Source organism: Anoplolepis gracilipes, chromosome 10 (assembly GCF_047496725.1).
Source record: "Anoplolepis gracilipes chromosome 10, ASM4749672v1, whole genome shotgun sequence".
NCBI lineage: Eukaryota > Metazoa > Arthropoda > Insecta > Hymenoptera > Formicidae > Anoplolepis > Anoplolepis gracilipes.
Genome location: NC_132979.1, coordinates 12,598,528 through 12,621,394, shown reverse-complemented (window position 1 = coordinate 12,621,394; position 22,867 = coordinate 12,598,528). Strand labels below are relative to the sequence as shown.

General features: G+C 31.6%; 1 pseudogene; it reads left to right on the top strand.

Moving 5' to 3' along the window:
• The first annotated feature begins 20,226 nt into the window (after positions 1 to 20,226).
• On the top strand, positions 20,227 to 22,180 carry LOC140670691 (uncharacterized; annotated as a pseudogene).
• Positions 22,181 to 22,867: the final 687 nt, after the last annotated feature.

The following is a 22,867-nucleotide window of genomic DNA, read 5'->3' as shown; positions in this document are numbered from 1 at the left end:
CGAATTGGTAACTCCTCGCCCCGACACATAGCCGCCGGGGAAGGGTTGGATGGGATGGAAGAGGCTTTCCCCCCTGTTAATCCGTCTGGCCTCCAACCTCTATTAAGCTGGATCCCCCACCATCTCCAAATAAGATCGCACCTATCAAGTCTGGATTTTGTTACTCTTATCGTTTAGCAGGAATTTACGTTCAAAACGGGGGAGGGGGCCAGCTTGACATTAAGCTAGCCCCTCCCATAATGAAAAAAAATATATAGAGTGTTCGAAACAAAAAATCGTTTGCACTAGAATTTGTTGCTATTTTGTTGCTCTAAGATAATGTGAAAAGAATTTTAAAAAATTATATAGAAATATGAAAACTTGATATCTTGTCGTTGTGTAACAGATACGCCGCGCACTAAAATCATTATAATTCCATAAAAAATGTGTTGCCAGCATGTATATGGTATTAAACTAATCTGTGAGCAATATACTATCGAAATATATATGTTATTGAATTTGTTGCTCGTTATAAAGTATCGAAAATCGACACTTTGTCGTGATACCGACTCTGTAACGACAAAGTGTCGATTTTCGACACTTTAAAACGAGCAACAAATTCAAAAACGTATATGTTTCGATAGAATATTGTCCACAGATTATTTTGCTACCAATAACACACGAGCAATCAATTTTTTTAATTAACTAAAGCGATAATAAGACGCGCCGCGTAGGGTCTGCGACGACAAAGTGTCGCTTTTCGACACTTTAAAACGAGTAACAAATTCAAATAAAATTTTCATTTATGACGGAGGAATATATTCTTGCTGGGATAGTTAATTTCAAGCCACCTGCAAAACAAACAAGAAATACTATGGATCAAAATATTGGCCATTATACTGCCATTAATTATCGACGAAATAAGTGGATAGAGTACGATGATTGTAAAGAAGCAGAAACAATTTTAAAAGATAGTAGTATTGTTTGCCCACATAGAATTTTATATACAGCATAATTATAAAAAAGAGGTATTAAATATTACACACAAATGCACGCGCACGTACATGCACACGCACGCACACACAACAAGCACGCATATATATATATATATATATATATATATGTATATATATATATATATATATGTGTATATATATATATGTATATATATATATATATATATGTATATATATATATATGTGTATATATATATATGTATATATATATATATATATATATATATATATATATATATATATATATAGACATATGTGTATATAGTAATACTTGTCATACCTTATGTTTTTAGATTATTACTTTTTCAACAATTACACTAAGAGAAAGTCTTCTATGTAGATTTACATGTTGATATATAAAATTAACTTAGAAAATATATTAACTTATATGGATTTGCATATATATATATATATATATATATATATATATCTGAAAGCTAGTATGCATATACCTTTTGAAATATGCTTTACTAAATAGTATTTCTTTTTTCTTATCATTTATTTTTTATAATAATTATGAAAATGTAAGATTTATAATTGATAAAGTGATTGTTAGTATGTTTTAATTTTGATATACTAACATAATTAATTTGCAAGTATTTCTCTTACGATCGCGTAATTTATTTATTGAATTTCAACGATTCTTATTATAGTAATATATATATATATTTTTATATATTTTAATAGAGAAAATTTTTACTTCTATTTAGAAAATCAATATATAGTAGTACAATGATTGCAATTTTATAAATTTTTTTTTATTGATAAGGGTCAGTATTATTTTGTTAATACTTCTATGTAAGCAAGCAATATCCAATTTAATAGCTATATAATATTTTGCTCGATTAAATATTTTATTAAGCTGAATTTGAGAGATATACGTATATCTCATAGCATGTTTTATAATAATTCTAGCGGTATGTTTATTTTTTGAAAAATTTAATTTGAAATTTTTTTTGCGAGACGTTACACGATGTAGATTTACATGTTGATATATAAGATTAACTTAGAAAATATATTAACTTATATGGATTTGCATATATATATATATATATATATATATATATATCTGAAAGCTAGTATGCATATATCTTTTGAAATATGCTTTACTAAATAGTATTTCCTTTTTTCTTTATTATTTATTTTTTTATTAATAATTATGAAATTGTAAGATTTGTAATTGATAAAGCGATCGTTAGTATGATTTAATTTTGCTATAATAATATAATTGATTTCCAAATATTTCTATTACAATCGCGTGATCTATTTATTGAATTTCAACGATTCCTATATTTTAATGAAGAAAATTTCAACTTTTATTTAGAAAATCAATATATAGTAGTCTGATGATTGCAATTTTATGATTTCTTTACTGATAAGAGTCAGTATTATTTTGTTAATATTTCTATAAGCAAGCAATATCCAATTTAAGGGGATACCGTACCGTACTACCTTACCGATCAAAATGATTGTTTAGTTTTTAAAAGAAATTATTAAATTGGTTACACAGAATTAAAAATGCTTCTCCATGATTAAAGTACATATAATAACGAACCAGGTTATGTTCAATTTTCAGTTAAAAACAAGAAAAAAAAAATTACAGTTTTAAATTATCAACTGCTAGCGTCAAGTCATTCATATATTTGTTTAATGTAAAAGTTTTGCAATTTGCACGTACAAAATAAGATAGATTCCCGCTTGGAAATGCATGAAAGAATATATGTAAACTTTTAGAAATGATTTTGAAATCTAGTAAAAATAATTTCGTTTTAAAACACTTTCGTGTATATTATCATATGAAAATCGAGGATAAATGGATAAAAAAGAGCAGTAGATTAGTGCACCAGCAGATTGACTGGTGTCGCGATAGTCAGAGCTCTAATCTTTTTCTGTGACAAGGAAGGACAATAGTACTATCCTTGTCTGTTTCATGCGTAGAGTAATATACATGCACGCCGGTGATACCGAACCGGACCCGTATGACACACACACAAGCGCGAGCCGTTTACATGTGAGCTTGGCACGTGCGCGGTGCCACATATACACGACTCGCGCTTGTGTGTACGTCATACGGAAAGTGAGCCATGCATCTAATTTGGCATTACTGATGCACGCTCTAATATCGTTTAGTGTAGTGAAGTTATTTGTGTAGTGTTAGTTATTTATGGGTCAACAGCACGATTGGAAATATTTGTCTCTCTGTCAACGTAGAGTTTTCTTCAAGGAAGGCTGGATGAAAAGGTTAATATTTTCATTTATATAAAAGGAAATGTTTTAATGTTGTTATATCATATGTTATTTATTATATTATATTGTTATCCAAATATGTTATGGCATATCGTTTTCGAATGAAAGATTTCATTACTCAAAGAGCGATCTTATTTTCCAATAAATTTATATTTTTTATCAAATATGAATTTTGATTCATAAGTTATATATAAATAATATATACATATACAGGGTGTCCCATAATTCGCGAACCACCTGTTACGTGCAGGTAGAGTAGGTTAAACTGAGTAAAAAAATTATCTACCATTTTGCAATTTTCGCAATAGTTAATGAGATATTAATTATAAGAAATCAGCCAATCGGCGCTCGGCAGGAGCGCGCGGCACAAAGGAGCCTCCCATTGTTACTTGATACTAGGCACGCCGACGAAGTGGTGGGAGGAATGCTCTGCATTGATAACATGAAGAGTCACACACATAGTCACACACACATATCGGCGCGCCTAGTATCAAGTAACAGTGAGAGGCTTCTTCGTACCGCGCGTTCTTGCCGAGCGCCGATTGACTAATCTCTTATAATTAATATCTCATTAACTATTGCGAAAATTGCAAAATGGTAGATAATTTTTTTACTTAGTTTAATCTACTCTACCTGCACGTAACGGGTGGTTCGCGAATTATGGGACACCCTGTATAATATGTATATATATATATATATATATATATATATATATATATATATATATATATATATATATGTAAAATATAATAATATATAATATTATTTAAATAATATAATATATATAGAGAAAGTTACAATGTCCCATTTGACACTTTCACTTTTATAAAGCACATACTTTATTCTCTAATAATTAAATTATCAAAATAATAAAATAATGTTATAATGTTCTTGAAATTGTCCATTGATCTAAAAATCCAAATATTTCTATTAACACAAGACGGATTTTTAACGTCATTAATCACACTTTTTGAGTGATGACTTGTATCATTTGAAAACGATAATATTTCATAATTTGACTTCCATAAAGTCCATTAAAACATTAGTATTATGAAAATTGTTTTACATTTTTTTCCAAATTATATCTTTAAAACAATTCCTAAATAAAACATATAAGTAGTATATAAAGTCTATTATTAAAATGTGGTTTGCATGTGCGCATTAGTTAAAAAATAATCCCAGAGGCAATTTAGTCGTAATCTGGTTGCAATATTTTATGCCAGATGCGGTTTGCAAAACGCACTGGTTAAAAAATTATCCCAGAGGCGATTTATTCGTGAGCTGGTTGTAATATTTCGTACTAAATGCGGTTTGCATGTGCGCATTGGTTAAAAAATAATCCCAGAGGCGATTTATTCGTGAGCTAGCTGCATTTTATGCCAGATGCGGTTTGCATGTGCGCACTGGTTAAAAAATTATCTTAGAGGCGATTTAGTCGTAATCTGGTTGCAATATTTTATGCCAGATGCGGTTTGCAAAACGCACTGGTTAAAAAATTATCCCAGAGGCGATTTATTCGTGAGCTGGTTGTAATATTTCGTACTAAATGCGGTTTGCATGTGCGCACTGGTTAGAAAATGATCCCAGAGGCGATTTATTCGTGAGCTGGTTGCATTTTATGCCAGATGCGGTTTGCATGTGCGTACTGGTTAAAAAATAATCCCAGAGGCGATTTATTCGTGAGCTGGTTGCATTTTATGCCAGATGCGATTTGCATGTGACATTTTGCGCTGCAATTGTAAAGAACATTTTGTTCCCTCCCTCTATCGATACCGCGGCTATGAAATATAGTTGCGAGAGGAAAAAAATTGCAAAAAAAATTGGACAAAAAATAAGAAAAAGAAGATTAAAACTTGCGGATTATTCATTGATGTTAAAAATCCATGCTTGGGTGCTTCTCCTGATGGGCTCATAGATAAAGATGGCCTGGTAGAAATAAAATGTCCTCTATCAGCTGAATATTTAACAGCGGAAGAGGCTATAAAGACGCTGCCTCAATTAAAAAGCGTTTTTGATAAGAAAAATCTAGATAAGATGAATCCAAAACATCGATTTTTCTATCAAGTTCAAGGCCAGTTAAGTGTAACGCAGCGAGAATATTGTATTTTCACTGTGTGAACGCCAAGGAGCTTAAAAATAGTAAGTGTTAATAGCGACAATGTATTTTGGAATACTGCCCAAATGCTGCCCTTTTTAACACGTTTCTATTATGATTGCATGCTGCCCGAAATCTTGGATAATCGACATAATAGACATATGCCTATTAGAAATCCTAAATATATAATAGAAGCTCAAGAAGCAGCCCAAAATTTACTGGTCAAAAAAATCGTCGACAATATAATATAGACGAAAATATTATCGAAGAAAGTCAATGTTGCGAATCCAATATTTTACCAATGGAAGCAACTAATACTACTGTTACTGTTCTGACAAATGCGGAACAAGATGACGATTGCATCATTGTTAGTTATTCACAAAATAAAGAAGAACTAACTGAAGATGATATAGCGAGACATAAAGAATTTCTCGATAAACAGATTATTCCTTTTATAGCCCAGTAAAATTGCTCGATATTTCACGATTTGGAAAAAATAATTGAACAAATGCTGCAATTTTGTGGAGAGGTCTGTTTTAGAATGCTTTTTGACATATCAAAAGTCCCCATGCGTGGAAGCTACGGAAAACTCACACTGGTGATAAAAAGGTCCAAAAAACCGGTTTTTCGTAAATAATTCGAAAAGTATCAAGTTTACGAGCAAAAACATGAATATCAAAATTGTAGCTAATAAAATTCCGCACAATTTGGTTTTTTATAGAACTCCGTACGACCAATAGAAGTCGAGATAGAATTTTTTTAAATTTGGGTCATTTTGCGACGCGACGAAAACGCGCTTGCGCGTCATGCATTTTTCGTTAATATTTCGAAAATGGCCATTTGGATCGCAAAATCATTTAAATGAAAGTTGTAGAGCACTAAATTGCAAATAAATTGCGTTTTTTTATTCCTGTGCGATCGATATTTGCGGAGATACGAATATTTAAAAATTTTTTAAGTGCGCTGTTAGTGGCTAAAACTACAATTTTCGTGTGAAAAAGTCGATTATAACTCAGAAAATACTGATCGTACGCATATAGCATGTATTATAAAAGTAATAGGGAATAAAATTTTGAAACTTTACATGTATATTTAAATTCATTTTGGTAATGAGTGTATGAGATAAACGCAAGAAAGTTGCAAAATTTGAATTTTGAAAGGTATTTTGCAAAATAGCTCACTTCCGGTTGACTGTAGGCTATAATAACATATACATTAATTAAAGATAATTAAATTATCTTTAAAATGAGCCGTGGCAGACCCTTCTACGATAAATCGTTTATGAGTTATAGGTGTTTAAAGATAAAGGCCAATATATATTTTTATTAATAATTACAGTTATAGCGCAAAAACGTATGCGTAACAATTTTTTAAAAATTAGTTTTAACTTATTTTTATTAGTTCATATAAAATAAGAATAATATAATCGGCAATAAAGAGCAGGTAAGAGTCATGTAGAATCGGAATGAATAATAAATAATACGAATTAATAATTAACCATTGTTAGGTGTAAGTTATAATTAAAAATTACATAATTTTTGAAAAAATATGTTAACCAAATACGTATAGTTGCATGAAATAAAATGCTACAACTTTTAACATAATTAAAACTTAAAGTTATAAATAAGAATACATCTAATTAATTTTAATGCGGACGTTGCGAGCTCAAATCTGAGTCTTCTTCAGCGCGATATTTTAATTATAATAATAAAAATTTTTTACATAAAATCATCAATAATCTATACATAAACTTATAACTACGCCTTCGACTGACTCGCATAAAAACATCTCCGATGATATGTATTAGTGTTTATCAGAGAGCGGAGTCAACATTAGATTGAAGTCACTGACCTGGTAATATTGTTAGTGGAAAAACAATGTTCGTTGCAATCTGCAAAATTGATGAAGTTTTAGACTAAAAATAAGTGAAAAACTGTATATATTAATCACCATTCACTAACTGTTGAACGATCACTCACTCTTTTAACAATATTTTGTGTCGGTGGATAGTACTTTCTTGACTCAACTCCTTGTGTTGTGGAGGTCGCTCGGATAGTGTCAAATAATGATATAAATTATCTGTTTATATAGTGTTATTCCCACCACTATATTTTTGGAAGGGTATTAATGATATCATGATAGACACTTGGTAAATTTTCAGTATCAATTTGCAGATTCAGTCCGTTCTTCTGTCTTTTGATAAATAGTATTTCAGAGATAAACCTCTTGGTATAAAAAGGAGCCTCAAGGATTCTAACGTTATCCCAATCTAAATCATGGTCAAATTCTCTTCTCTGGTTAGTGATTACCAAAGTTGTGTTAGTATTATGATGTATATGTCTTTTATGCTCTGTAATTCTAGTTTTTAACTTACGGGAAGTTTGACCAACATATGAGGCATCACAATGGCTACACTTAATTTTATATATGACGTTAGTTTTTAATTCTGTTGGAATATTATCTTTGTGAGCTCTAATTAATTTGTTCATTTTGTTAAGACTATGGTGAGCAAGTTTCATTCTTGAATTTTTCGTTATACTGTTAAATTTTTCAGTTAAACCTTGTATATAAGGTATCGTGAAATAAACCGGTTTCACGTCCTTTGGTGTATCATTTGTGAGGGTTTTGTTGTGAATGATATATTTTAAACGCGACCGAATAACATTAAAAATCAGTTTTAACGGGTAATTATTATCTAAAAGAACTCTAATAATCATGTATAAATTTTTACTGTGATATTTTGGATTTGAGAGGAAAATTGCTCTGTCTACTAACCCGATGATTGTGCCCCGTTTCTGGTGGAAAGGGTGATGTGAGAAATAGTTAAGATATCTCCCTGAAAAGGTAGGTTTATGATACCAACCCAACGAATTAATAAATTTCATATTCTCATCTAAGTGGGTGTATTCAGCTTATTAACAATATCAAAGCTATTCTTCACATAACTAGGAGGGGTCAAGAAATTATTAACCATGATCTTATGTAAATAAATGGCTAAAGAGTGTAGTGGGCTATTTATGGAAGATACTATTAGTCTGTACGGTGTATTCGGTTTATGGATTTTAGGTAAACCGTAAGCACGTGGTAATGTGCCATCAGTGAATAATAACGATTTATACGTGGCTGTTGAGATGTGTCCGCTATTCTTCCATCTGACTAATAAGTCTCTAAGATTTGAAATTAATTTCTTTATTGGATCTTTCTTAACGATACTATATGTTGATTCATCCGCAAATAAATTTTCTATTTTAGTAACATATTCGTTTTTATCGAGGGCCACTGTCACATTTCCCTTATCAGCTCTTGTAAGAATTACATTTTTATTGTTATTTAGGAATTGTATTGTGGAGGAATATGAATTATTTAACCAATCATCAGAATCACTCTTAGGATAAGAATAAGATGAGATAGTTTTTATGATGTCTCTGGAGAAATTTCTCATTTGTATTCTCTCATCTACAGGAAGTTTATTTATGCTATTCTCAACATTTTTTATAAATTCAATCGTTAATGACGTTTTGTTGGTAAAAGGAAGACTGAAATTTGATCCTAGTTGTAAAAAACATTGAATATCATGGGGAATAGGTGTTCCTGAGAGGTTCATAAACCATTTATCTTTGATCTTATTTAAACTAGGTTGTAAGTTTTTATAATTAGTGGATTCAATGTGAACTGTCATGGTCTTGTTTGTCTGTCTTTTGTTGTAGAGATTATTATGTAAAATTAGGCTATAATCAGTTCGAGTTCTTTGGTAAACATTGGTGACGTTGTGGTTTTGAAAACAATAATAATGTATAGGCTCAATATTGTCATTTTTTCGTTGTTTTGTCAACATAAACCTAAACTTTTCGTCAAATCTCTTTTTTTGTTTTTTAAATATGAAAATAATGGTCGACTCTGCATGTTAAAGAAATTATTACATATAACCATTGGTAAGGCCTTATATATTTCCATTGAGATAAGAAATATTCTATCAATAGATCGTCTTAGGAAAGAGTACGAATCTCTTAGTTCGATGTTTAATATTCTTTTAAAAAATGTGTTTTTTGCCCTATTAAAGTGATGTCATGATCTAATGTTATTTAGGTTACATTTGAATTTCGATAATAACTTTTCAATATGTGGTGGGAATACATTGTGAGTTATACAATTCTTAAAGGATTTTATCCTAATTTTATGTATCATGATGAGTCGTCGAAGACTAATTTATGACTTAAGTAGTTTTACAGTTCTATCATTAAAACTATATTTAATATAAGCGAAGAACGAACAATTATTAACACGCATTTTCAGCCTGCGTACAGATAAATAAATAATTAAAGTCAGTGCTCTCTTAGATATAAAATAAGAATAATATAATTGGCAATAAAGAGCAGGTAAGAGTCATGTAGAATCGGAATGAATAATAAATAATACGAATTAATAATTAACCATTATTAGGTGTAAGTTATAATTAAAAATTACATAATTTTTGAAAAAATATGTTAACCAATTTCATTTTTATTCCTTTTCTTATCTATATCTTCATTTCTATCAACTTTACAAAGAAAATGCACACGACCTAAATTGAAGGAAATTTTGTTACCTTCAATTTAGGTCCTGTGCATTTTCTTTGTAAAGTTGACAGAAATGAAGATATAAATAAGAAAAGGAATGAAAATGAAATTGGTTAACATATTTTTTCAAAAATTATGTAATTTTTAATTAAAACTTACACCTAATAATGGTTAATTAAAGAAAAAGGACACATGCACCTTTATGATAGATTCCGGTTCTGATTTAAATTTAATTAAGGAACAATACGTCAATTCTAATATTTTTCCGGATAAAAGAAATATTCAATCATTGCAAGGAATAGCATCCGAACCCATTAATACTTTAGGTGCAATTTACATATCAGTACTAGGAAAACAAACTGAATTTCACATAGTTTCCAACGACATACTTTTCTCGCAACACGGTATTCTTGGTAATCCGTTTTTAAAAAATAGAAATGCAATTGTTGATTTTAAAACAAAACAATTACTACTTAAAAATACTTACCGAGGTAAGCTACTTCTCGTCGCAAAAATTTACATTTGTCGGGTTGTAATTTTAAATTAGCTTCGCGTAATCTTCTCATTAATTTGTTAAATTTCACTTATGTCCGAGGACATATTATCGGATCCGACGGCGTACGACCAGACCCTACCAAAGTTACCGCTGTCCATGATTTTCCTCCTCCCAAGAATCCTAAAAACATAAAACAATTTCTAGGATTAGTTGGTTATTATCGACGATTTATTCCAAGCTTTTAAAAAATCGCTAAACCTTTAACTGATTTACTTAAGAAAAATAATTGTTTCAAATGGCAATAGATCAAGAATACGCGTTTAATAATCTCAAGGACCAATTATGCAACAAACCGATATTACAATATCCAGATTTTAGTAAACCTTTTAACTTAACAACCGATGCATCCGGATATGCAATCGGCGGAGTATTAAGTCAAGGACCAATCGGAAAAGATCTTCCAATCGCCTATACATCAAGAGTACTTAATAAAGCAGAGCAAAATTATTCGACCATCGAGAAAGAATGTTTAGCTATGGTATATTGTACGAATCATTTTAGATCTTATTTATATGGCACTAAATTCACCATCGTGACAGATCATAAACCTCTAGTATGGTTACATTCTATCAAAGATCCAACTTCAAGACTTTTAAAATGGCGAATCAAATTAGTCGAATATGACTATGATATACGATACAAAAAAGGAACGTTAAATAATAATGCTGATGTATTATCAAGGAACCCAACTATCCAAGTCCTACCCTTTAGAAAAAGCTCCTCTCTTCCACCTGATCCTGACTCTGACTCTGACGAATCTCTATTTTCAATGCCACAACCTCCTGTTCAAACCTCCGTGGAAGTTATCCCCCATACTCTCCCACCTGTAATAACGCGTCCTAATATACCTATAAATGAACCAATTTCTGACTCAATGATTATTGAAGATTACAATAGTAATGAAAGCATTATTAGTAATGAAGATTTAGAAACAAGCAGCGATGAAAGCGACGCAGAGTTAATGCCAACCGATATTTTGCCATACGTAGAAGTACCCACTGACTCTAAAGCTAAAGTTTTAATAAGCCGCGACAGATTGTTAAAACATAATGATAATTACGTAATCTTTATAACTCTGAACGGTGAACCCCTTGATAATGATGCAAGAGAGCTACAAGAATCTAATCTCCTACCTACATACAAAGATGTAACCTACGAAAGAACAAAAATAAATATATTATACTCTAAGACCTTAATATCCTTACCATTAAAACTCAATCATTGTACGTTAATAGAGCCAGACAACATTAAAAATTGTATTAAATCATTAATAGACGTTTTAAAATGAATTACAATTAGAGTCTATCTCAATTAAGAAAACTAACTTTTTCGATAATATCCCTTGGGCTTATGAAAAACAATTAATTAAACATGTAAATGACATTAATATTCGCGTAACTATATGCAAGGATCTTATTCAAACACCAAATATAGAAGACAGATCAGCTCTTATCCGCGAATACCACGATTCAGCAATAGGTGGACATAAAGGAATAACTAAAACCTACAATCGATTACGAATGTGACGTTTCGTTATTTCTTCGAATCCAAAAATTTAATTTCTTATATAATATAATAATCACAACCTAAAAATTGCATAAGAATAATTATCTCTTTATTATTATTATTTGCTTATTACATATATAATCACGCTCTTATTAATCACACTAATATTAATCTTAAATATTCAATATTACATTATTAATTATATTATAAAATATTAAAGAATAACAGTAGAAGTAGATTATCGTATAGAATATAACAAACTATACTTGCAAACTATAACTTATGAGGCAAGAATTTGATATAATAGCAATGCGAAATAAGTATTCTTGTACTTTAATTTAATTAAAACTTGCCTAAGAAGTCAAATGGAAGCATCAGGATAGATCCATCCTTTATTAAAGTCAACGGTAATAATGATGCATATATAAAATTTATTTAAATATATAAAAGAATTTAAAGTTATTAATATTATCCTGATGGTTTCAATTGAAAATATTGATTCAACTTATACTATCGTTCGTTAGACATCGTTATGTCTTCAATCATACAGCTATCCGAAAATTTAAAAATTTATTACTAACAATTATTTTTAATAACAAATGAAGAAAACGACCTAGATCTTTGAAACACAGCTAACGTGATCAGTACTTCAAGTAGAGTAAAAAGAAATTAATCCGTTCCCTCTAGGCCCAACCAGTAAAAACAAGATGGCGGACCTCTTATAAACAAATGAAAATTTCTCTTAAACTAATGTACGAAATAAAACGAAATTTAAACAGCATCATATACAAAGGCCTCTTTGTAAGACCTGACTAGTTGCACACTGATTCGTTAATCCAGTAAAAACAAAATGACCGTCACTTTGTTTAAATTAATTCCGATTTTCACGAAACTTTCCATAGATGTTATACTTAAAGATTTATACATGATTTAGCTAGTTTCGAACTTCTAAGTCTAAAGATAAAAAAATCCAAAATGGCGATTTTTAAAGTTGCTCCAAATCAGCTGAGACTTTACATAGACCTTAGTTTTATTACTTTAAGGCCAGCCAACATATTTTCGATCCTTTAAGTTTAAAAACAAAAAAGTTAAAAATGGCGGCCAAAAATCTTAAAATTGCCTAAAACGCATACTCTCAAAGTTTCAAGTCATTTGGAGGTATACAACTAAAACCCCTTAATTGTTAATTAACAATTAATAATTTTACTCTTAAAATATTATTTTTATCAATATTAAGAATGAGCACCACTGATAAGTACATAATTACAATAATGCCCCTATGATATCTTAATAAATAATTAATTAACAAGTTCTCTCTGCAACCATTAAGAAGCCATAACTATATTAGCACATATTAGTAAATAATTAATATTGAATAAATTTAAATTTAATTTCAAGGTTACCAAATAATTTTAGAATGTGAACCACTGGCATCAATAATTGTTGCAAAAAGAAAGAAAGCGTAAATAAAAATTGTAATACATTATATTATAATTGAGCGTCTTAATATATAATTATTATATATAATAATTATATATATTAAATAATTAATTAACATTTATATATGAAAATTTTATGTTTACTAAGAACTTTACAACTTTTATTAAAACTCTCCATTATAAAATAATGTAAAAATCGAACAATGTATTATTTAAATATTATTAATACTTTATTCTAGCGAAAATATTTTATAATAATTATTTTATAATAATCTTTATTCATTATAAAATTAACAAAAACCAAATTGTATTTACAAAAAGGTCGATTGTTAATTGTAATTAATTAATTAACGTAGAAGCATCATTTATTAATTATAACAATAATGAGAATATTAACCATATTCAATTTGACTAAAGCATATACATATATATATATATGTATATATATATATATTTATACGCTTTGATCTTTTTATAAAATTTAATACGTAAATAAGCTATGCGAACTTATATTATTTCTCTTATAATAGCTCGGAATCCAAAATACTAAAATAATTAGTTGTTCTTATATCAAAAGGTAGAGTAACAATTCCTGAGTTCATACATATATATTCATAAAATAATTGATAATTACTTCAATATAAGAAAAAGAAAATTAGAGTTATAAAAGAAATTTATATGTTAAAATATTATACGCTTATAACGAATGACCTTTGAATAACCTTCATTATACTACAAGAAAATTAAATATCGGAATAATTATTCGATTCTTATATCAAAATGTAAAGCAAAAATTCCTGAATCGATACATATATATATATATATGTTTATAAAATTATTAACGATTTCCCTGCTATTAATAAAAAAAATTAGCGTTATAAAAGAAATTATGTATTAAATATTATTGTATAAGGCCTTAGTGCAAGAAAAGTATCAGGTTTTATCTTGCACGTGCGTCACCTTGAAAGATTGTTTAGACGGCGGCATCTCTTTGTAAGCCGCCGCGCTCGAAAAAGTATCAGGTTACAAGCTGCACGTGCGTCACCTTGAAAGATTGTTTAGACAGCGGCATCCTTTGTAAGCCGCCGCGCTCAATACCGAGAATTACCTCTGCACATACCGAAGGGGCCCACAAGCTCGATATCCCCGATCCCCGCGGCCCACATTCAATCTGAATATAAGGCGCGTCCGCGGACGGCCAGACTATTCAGTCGGAAATTTTCAAGAGAACAACTACAAGTAAAGACTATTCAGTCGGAAATTTTTGAGAGAGCTGCAACAAGAAAGAACTATTCAGTCGGGAATTTTTTAACAAGCAACTACAAGCAAAGACTATTCAGTCGGAAATTTTCAAGAGAGCAACAACTAGAAAAACTATCCAGTCGGAACCAGCAACTACTAACTAGCAGCTAAACTTGTAAGTAAAATTGTACTAAGTATTATACTGAATAAAGACTTATAAAATTTTCAATCTTCGAACTTAGAATTATTTTTATACTTAGAAATATTTCTTCAATCTTCGGACTTAGAATTATTTTCACACTTAGAAATATTTTATGCTCTTCGGACTTAGAATATTTTCATACGTACTAATACTCATACTATTTTATGCCGCTGAATCCATTGAATCTTATACTTATAATATTTCACTGACTCTTTTGATAGAATAATTCTGAGATAGAATTATTTCATGAATAATACTTTAATTTTATAGATTCAATGTTACATTTTTACAATTAATACTTATATTTTATTTCGATACCGACACTTATATTATTTTATTTCTTATTTCATATTTGATAATATTTCGACCTTCACTGATCTTTAATCGATACTTGTATCTCACACTCTTATCCTATATTACCTATTACCTTATAACATAATACTACCTCTCTTATTTTTCAGTCGTTATTTAATCTAATTTCAAATCATTATAGTTACCTTAAATTATTTTATTGTTTGATATAATTCAATTGATGAATTATTAAATTATTCCAACGATATCCTGTCATAAGGTAACCTCTGTGTGATACGTTCATTGCATGTGCAATATTTGTCATGGTGTCATGGAGTTCCTAGAATTTCCTCAGCCTCTCGTTAGTGCCGAGTGAATTGTATTCTGACCACCCGACTATATCAAACATACAATAATGAGATTCAGCGCGCCGCATCCACCTGAGCAGTAAAGAGGTGCCGTGTAGAGTAAGCTCCTACAAAGGCGTTGCGCCTGGAGTCCAGCGGGACTACCTCCTGAATCGTCATTGATTAGCAGTGACATTTCACCTTCATTAAATAGGGTCATCTTCCCTATTTGGAGAAACAGAGTTTTATTGCAACACCGAATGACAGTGATTTTTCTTTTCTTTTCTTAAAATTACTACAGCACGTATTTGCCAAACAATTGAATATTCGATTTATACTCATACGAGTTATCTAACTCGTACTAGATTAATTAAAATCAATTTAATTAAATAGCTACATTAAACCGGATTTGCGTAGTGAGTTCAGATGAGGACAGCTTATGACTAGGTCGCACGCTCTCACCTCACAGTGAGTCCAGATGAGGATAGCGTATGACTGGGCCGCACGCTCTCACGGCAGAAGCAATATTCAACAGAATTTGTGGAAGCATACAATCCCCGGCGATAGATTGTGGCAGTTAACTCAGAGAAATCTGCGTTGATTACAGCCGATACGAATCTTGTGTGAAACATTCGTGGAAGCAACACAAACTGAAATTAAGTTATGCCAAAAACCCGACGTGTTGGTAGAAAACATATAAGGCGATTGAAATCTCGTCTTCTTAAAGCTATAAACGACTATCTTTCTAATTCCACAACCGATTCTGAACGAATTCCTCTTATCGAACCTCCCTCTTCCAATCAAGAATCTTCTTTTTATATAATAAATTGCAAAGACAATTCCATACATCCTATCGATACCGATATAGGTCCCCGTCCTTTAATAATAAATCCTGCTACCATCGGAGAATTAATAAATAAAAGATTTATTGCTAATCCCTCTGACCTTGAATTTTCTTGTAACAAAGAAAGTTAAGATATTAGTAGATTTTGCAAAGCAACACGCCGCTTTTCAGCTTGTGACCTGAAGGCGATGCGTCATTATTCAAACTCAGAATTGTTCCATCAACTCTATTCCGATCTTTTTCTTATTCTCGAATAGAATTCAATAATTTATTAATAGACAACCGGTTACTTAATTACGATTATACTTAGCAACATTTTTTCTTCAACAAAGTAAGTTCATTATTAATTATTTTGTAACTACCCTTTATTTCTGAAGTCTTGTCAGGTACGCAGACTCTTTAATACCCATCACAAGGAAATAATATACACAAGAATTATTATAACCATCTTTATTCTTTTTCCAACAAATATACAGGCTTTATGTACCACTCATAATAAAATATAATATTACATATATATAATATTAAATCAATAAATACTTCATTTTACCTTGTGTCAATCCGTTTCTACCTGCACTGAAATAAAAGATTCTAGCTCTCGGAGTCCCTGGGTATAGCCGGTGCATTGCAGGTTGCCCATAAAAATAGAGAGAACCCTTCGTTGGTCTTCTCCAAGGAAAGATCGACAAGGAACGTCACTGGACATGACACGAACCTTCTATTACTGGAATACAATGAAAAAAGATATTCAAATTTTTATTCGGAATTGTCAAACCTGTCAATTAAAAAAATTAACTAGAGTAAAAACTAAACAGCCTATAGTAATCACCGATACTCCCGGATCGGCTTTCGATAAAATATCAATGGACATTGTAGGTCCATTACCCATATCTGATAACGGAAACGTTTACATTCTCACTATGCAAGATTTACTAACAAAATATTCAGTTGAGTACCATTAAAAGAAGCCACATCATTAACAATCGCCGTCGCCTTTACTAAGAATTTTATATGTGTTTACGGTGCCCCACAAGCCATTTTAACCGTTCTAATTTCTTAACGACCTTAATGAGAAACTTAGCGAAAAGGTTTAGCATCAAACAATATCATACTACCGCGTATCATCTTCAGTCTAACGGATCAATAGAAAGGTCTCATCACGTCCTAACAGAATATCTAAAAACACAAATTAACAAAGATTCAAATTGGGATGATCATCTTGCCCTAGCAATGTTTTCATACAATACGAGCATACATGAAAGCACTAAATTCTCCCCTTTTGATTTAATTTTTGGAAGAATAACACGATTACCTTCATCCAACACTATAGTGGAAGAAAATATAGACCCTACATATACCGAATATTTAACAGATTTATTTAATCAATTGCGCGACACGCAAGAAGAAGCGCGGCAAAATTTAATTCAATCCAAAAACAGAAGCAAGCACTACTACGATAAACATATTCACGTACAAGAATTTAAACAAGGAGATCACGTATTTTTATTGAAAGAACCAGCTAAAGGAAAATTTTCTGATCAATATATTGGACCCTTTGAAGTACTTGAAATATTGCCTAACAATAACGTCAAAATTTTATTTAAAAACTCATCAAGAGTTGTTCACGCAGATAAATTGAAGATAGCTCATATTTAACCAGGATGAAATGTTAAGAACGACTTTTTGGTTTCATATGTGTTGACCCCGCCAACGACCAACAATAGATCCTTTATACAAAACTTCACCCGCTTTCTCACGAGTACAACAATGATTACACATTACATGGTGCGTTAAAGCCACCGGATAATACCCACACCAGACGCGGATACTTAATCTGCGCAACCTGTTACTCCTCTCTGCTGTCTGAATTTTATAGATGGTTCTATAAATTCTTTCATTGTCATTATCTTGTAATTACAAATAGCTACGAATCAATAATATGCAAAATATGTAAAGCCTTTAGTTACGCTAAGAACATTAAGACAATGCTCTCTGTGTAACGATGCACATCTGTCATACGCGACCCGTTCAGAAGAAGAACAAATTGATACAGAAGACAATATATTAATTCGTATAAGTGGATACTTTGAATAAGCTATTAAATAGCTATCGACCTTTTTTGCACTATTCTTTTCTCTCTTTATAGAATGAGCTCAAAAAACCATACTACTAGGCTACAATTCAACACAACAATACAACCTAGTTTTAATCCATGTCAAAAACTTTCAATCGCGCGATGCTATAAATCTTTTGGGTATAGACACATCGTGTCAGGATTTGCTTACTGCACTCAGTGTTATCACATTTACCAACCACGATATCAAGATCAATATGAGTGGATAGTGTCACACCACTTGATTTCCGGCGAACACTTCCGTGAAATAATCTGCGCGCGGTGTAATACCGATATCACCATAGTCAAACCCATATATCAATGCGACCAATGTTTACTGAGGTTTTTAGAATACATATTGTATTGCGATGAGAGACAAATCAATACTCTTCCTAACCCGCTCATATTACATGTAAACGGAGCTAGATACTACTAATCAAATTCAGACAACAAGATGCATCATTCATCGCACAGTCAGCCAAGTTCCTCACAATCATCTTCCTGACACCCTTCCGTAGAAGCTCTTCAAAAGTTATATACCGTACATTGTTTCAAAACTCACTCCTATCAAAAGATATATGATGCACATGTCACTTTATGCGTCACATGTTATACTAAACTAATTCCTGAATCAGTGAAGTCATATTACCAGGAAACTAAGAGACATCAGTGCGTAGATGGCACAAAATTCTACAGAAATAAATGTTATGCATGCGAAAATCACATGGGAGCTATCCAACCTATAGCTCATTGTAATCCCTGTATCAATCGGTATTTCGATTTCACTACCGAAATGGAACAACTACACCGCACAATTAACTATTATGAGGACCCTATAATATTAGCAGTCATCGACGACTGAAAGCGAAAAACATATACACACGTACATATAAAAGATTCAGTTAGATATAATCACAAGATAGTAATACTAATATAAGGAAGAAAAAAAGAGAGAAAATACAATCAACACCTAACACATAAAATACGAAAATATGAAAAATAAATATAATAAACAATACCAATATATATATATAGATATAAGGAAGAATAGATATAAAACAATAGACAATAGAGTTATATATAAGTGTTTAGATTAAGAAATATATATATACAAGTATCATCTTTTCAGTAGGAGAATCCATTTCTCAGAGACATTGACGACCTGAGCTTGGCCTGGTCCATAATAATAATAATAATAGTAATAACTTCTAAATACATATAATATATATATATATATATATATATATATATATATATATATATATATATTTCTACGTAGCAATAATAATTCATAAAAATGTGTAGACCTTATAGATATAAGCCACCTATATATTTTGACGCATTGCCCTGGAATTTTCTCTTATCATTGTTATAACACTCAGTATATTAAAGTCGAAGATAATCGATATTGCGTCACCTGCTTCAGATTAATTCAACAAAATTTTCAAGCGAATGGACTTATACAATTCCACGGCATGTATAGTGGTATTTTTCGAGAAGAAAGATGTTATATTTGCGGAAAGGATATAATTACCTATACTTCTGTAAAAAAATGTTCAATTTACTTCATGCATTATTTAGCAATATGTTGCGTACTCAGAGAAAGAGAATTAGATCTAAATAATGTAGACGAGTTGTTATATGATTGCGATAATACAGAAGTAAGGATACTATTGATGTCTGAACCAACAAATAATATGGAAATCCCATGAAATAAAATAAAAATATATATATATTATATTCATACAAATATACAGGTATAAATAATAAATTGTATCTGCTTACTTACAGAAATGACATATCATTTAGTATTATTATTCACTGCGCAAACCTCCCTCGCCCTTCTCGGTTTTGATTGCAGAGGGCGACATTTAAATATTACATCGGTTTCATTGTTGGATGTGGGAGAATGCAATATTCCACATAAAACATCAAACTCTACGGATACTTATATCCAACTCCTTCAATTATCTGACTATAATCATGCGTATATAATACAATGTAAGGTTGAAATTTCAAGAACTATATATTATTGTGGCATGCATTCACATGTTTCCATCGTGCATAACGGACGTGCTGACTATACACATGAAACCGGACACTCACAGTGCAAACGAATGTTTCGCGATGGTATTCTTTCGTTAGGAACAAGAGTTTTAATCGACGGCATCCGAGTCAACCAAACCGCCTCCTACAGCATCACTATGGCTGGAAGCGTAAGCAACGATGGGAAATGCAAAGGCACGCAGTATTCCGACCATTATGGAACATGGGACGACGTTGTCGTGCAAGCTGTTGCCAGAATAATCTTTGAAATCAGCCTATGTCCCCGTGAAACTAAATACTGGAAAAATAATGCTAAAATCAGGAACCATTTGTACACTCAGTGAAAGATTTTGCATCGATTCAGAGGATGGATATACCTATTGGGAACCGATGCCTACCTCTTCATGTAATTTTCATCAATACGACGTTCTATATAAAGGACCTGCTATCAAAACCACGGACGATACCAGCGAAGGAAAATCACCTATTGTATACAGCCTGACAACACAAGACATAATTTTCGCTCTGACAAGAACGCAAGAACAGCCACTGTGCGGATACACACTTTTTCGTACAGAGCACCCCAAACTCTTTATACTGGAAACTAAAAAGGGAGACGCTTTCGCCGAAAGAGGAACAATCCCAATTGACAATCTTGATATTTTTGCATATATGAACTCGAAGTTTGTATATGTAGAGAAACACATACGACATCTCTTTACCACAATGTCATTCAACAGAAATGCGAACTGGAAAAAGTAATAACTAACACCTTATCATTTGCCACATTACAGCCTGACGAATTAGCCTATCGATTAATGAAAGGACCAGGATACATGGCTGTCACTGCAGGAGAAGCAATTCATGTAATAAAATGTATTCCCGTTGACGCTATAATCCGTAGAACAGAAGAATGCTACGCAGAGCTCCTTGTAACAATAAAAAACGCTTCACTATTTCTAACGCCAAAATCAAGGATACTCACCAAATTCGGAACTCAAAAGGAAAGTAGCTTTGAACTACCAACACTCTACCGTATAGATGATACATGGATCCAGCTCACCCCTGATCCACAAGTCATACAATTACCTCCACAACGATTACATCCGATGACCTCTTTGAGTTGGAAATATCTCACCCCGGGTCCATTAGCCATTAGTGGAATTATATACTGAAACAGTTATAGAAAAATTACGAGATCATATTATGTTTCCTGCAAAGAAACCGGCATTTCTAAATCTCATAGCCTGTGGGATGACAGGACAAGCTGTCGTACCCGGAGAAGTCTCCATATACAGTCTGCTAGATGAGGAATTACTCCAGAAAATAGCTTCGAATACTGTCTCAAGAATTTGGGACGGATTTGTAACCTTCGGATCAGCAACGGCCGGAATTCTTGGAGTATTTCTAATTATACGACTCATTAAATTGACTATTGACACAGCAATCCATGGATACGCCCTTCACGCCGTGTACGGATGCAGTCTGCACTTGCTAGGCACCGTATGGAGCTCTCTCACACACCTCTTACTTTACTTAGCACGAGGACCCGTGAATCAACGAGGAATAGAGCCAGAAGAAGATCAATCTCCCTTGGAGCCAATGAATCCCATGTCACGTTTCGCGATCCACTGTTATTGTCCACCTCGGTGTCAATACCAAGGTTGCTCTCTATTTAGTTTTTTAGGGCAACCTGTTTAAACCGGCTATACCCAGGGAACCGTCGAGAGCTAAGACTTGACCCTTTTGATAATCGGGAGATTTTTTTTTTTTACTGATCGGGAACCACTACAATTGAGGCTTGGTTCATTAGTTCAATAATAATATCGTCTCAATTATAAATAATGTTTTCTTTATTTTCTTCCAAAAATTGTATTAGTATTTCTATTATGGTGTCAGGTTCTTGAGAAGTATTCTGTTGTATTTCAGCGTCGGTTGCTTGTGGTTTCATTAATTATTAATTTATTTGAGACTAATATAGAGAGATAGAGATAAAAAGTTTTATGTTTATTGAGTGCACGTATTGAGTATATTGTAGATATTTAAATTTTAAATTTCTATGATCAATGATTTTTAGACACCCGGTATATAAGATATGTATATAGGGTGGCTTTAAAGTAGGATTTTGTCTCTATTATTCAATAATGACTATTAAGTATTATCCTAACTTATTACTTAAGAAATTTTATAACTTTTATAATTAATTCATTTAATTAATTATTATAGGGAGTGATTTGGAGAGTCGAGATTGAGGACAGATTATCGTCAGTTCAAGTCCTTTATAATGGAATTGGTCCGGTCTTCCTAGGATGGACCAGTAAGAACAAGATGGCTGACGTCTTATAAACAAATAGAAGTATTTCGGAACCGATTAGGGATGAGTTTACG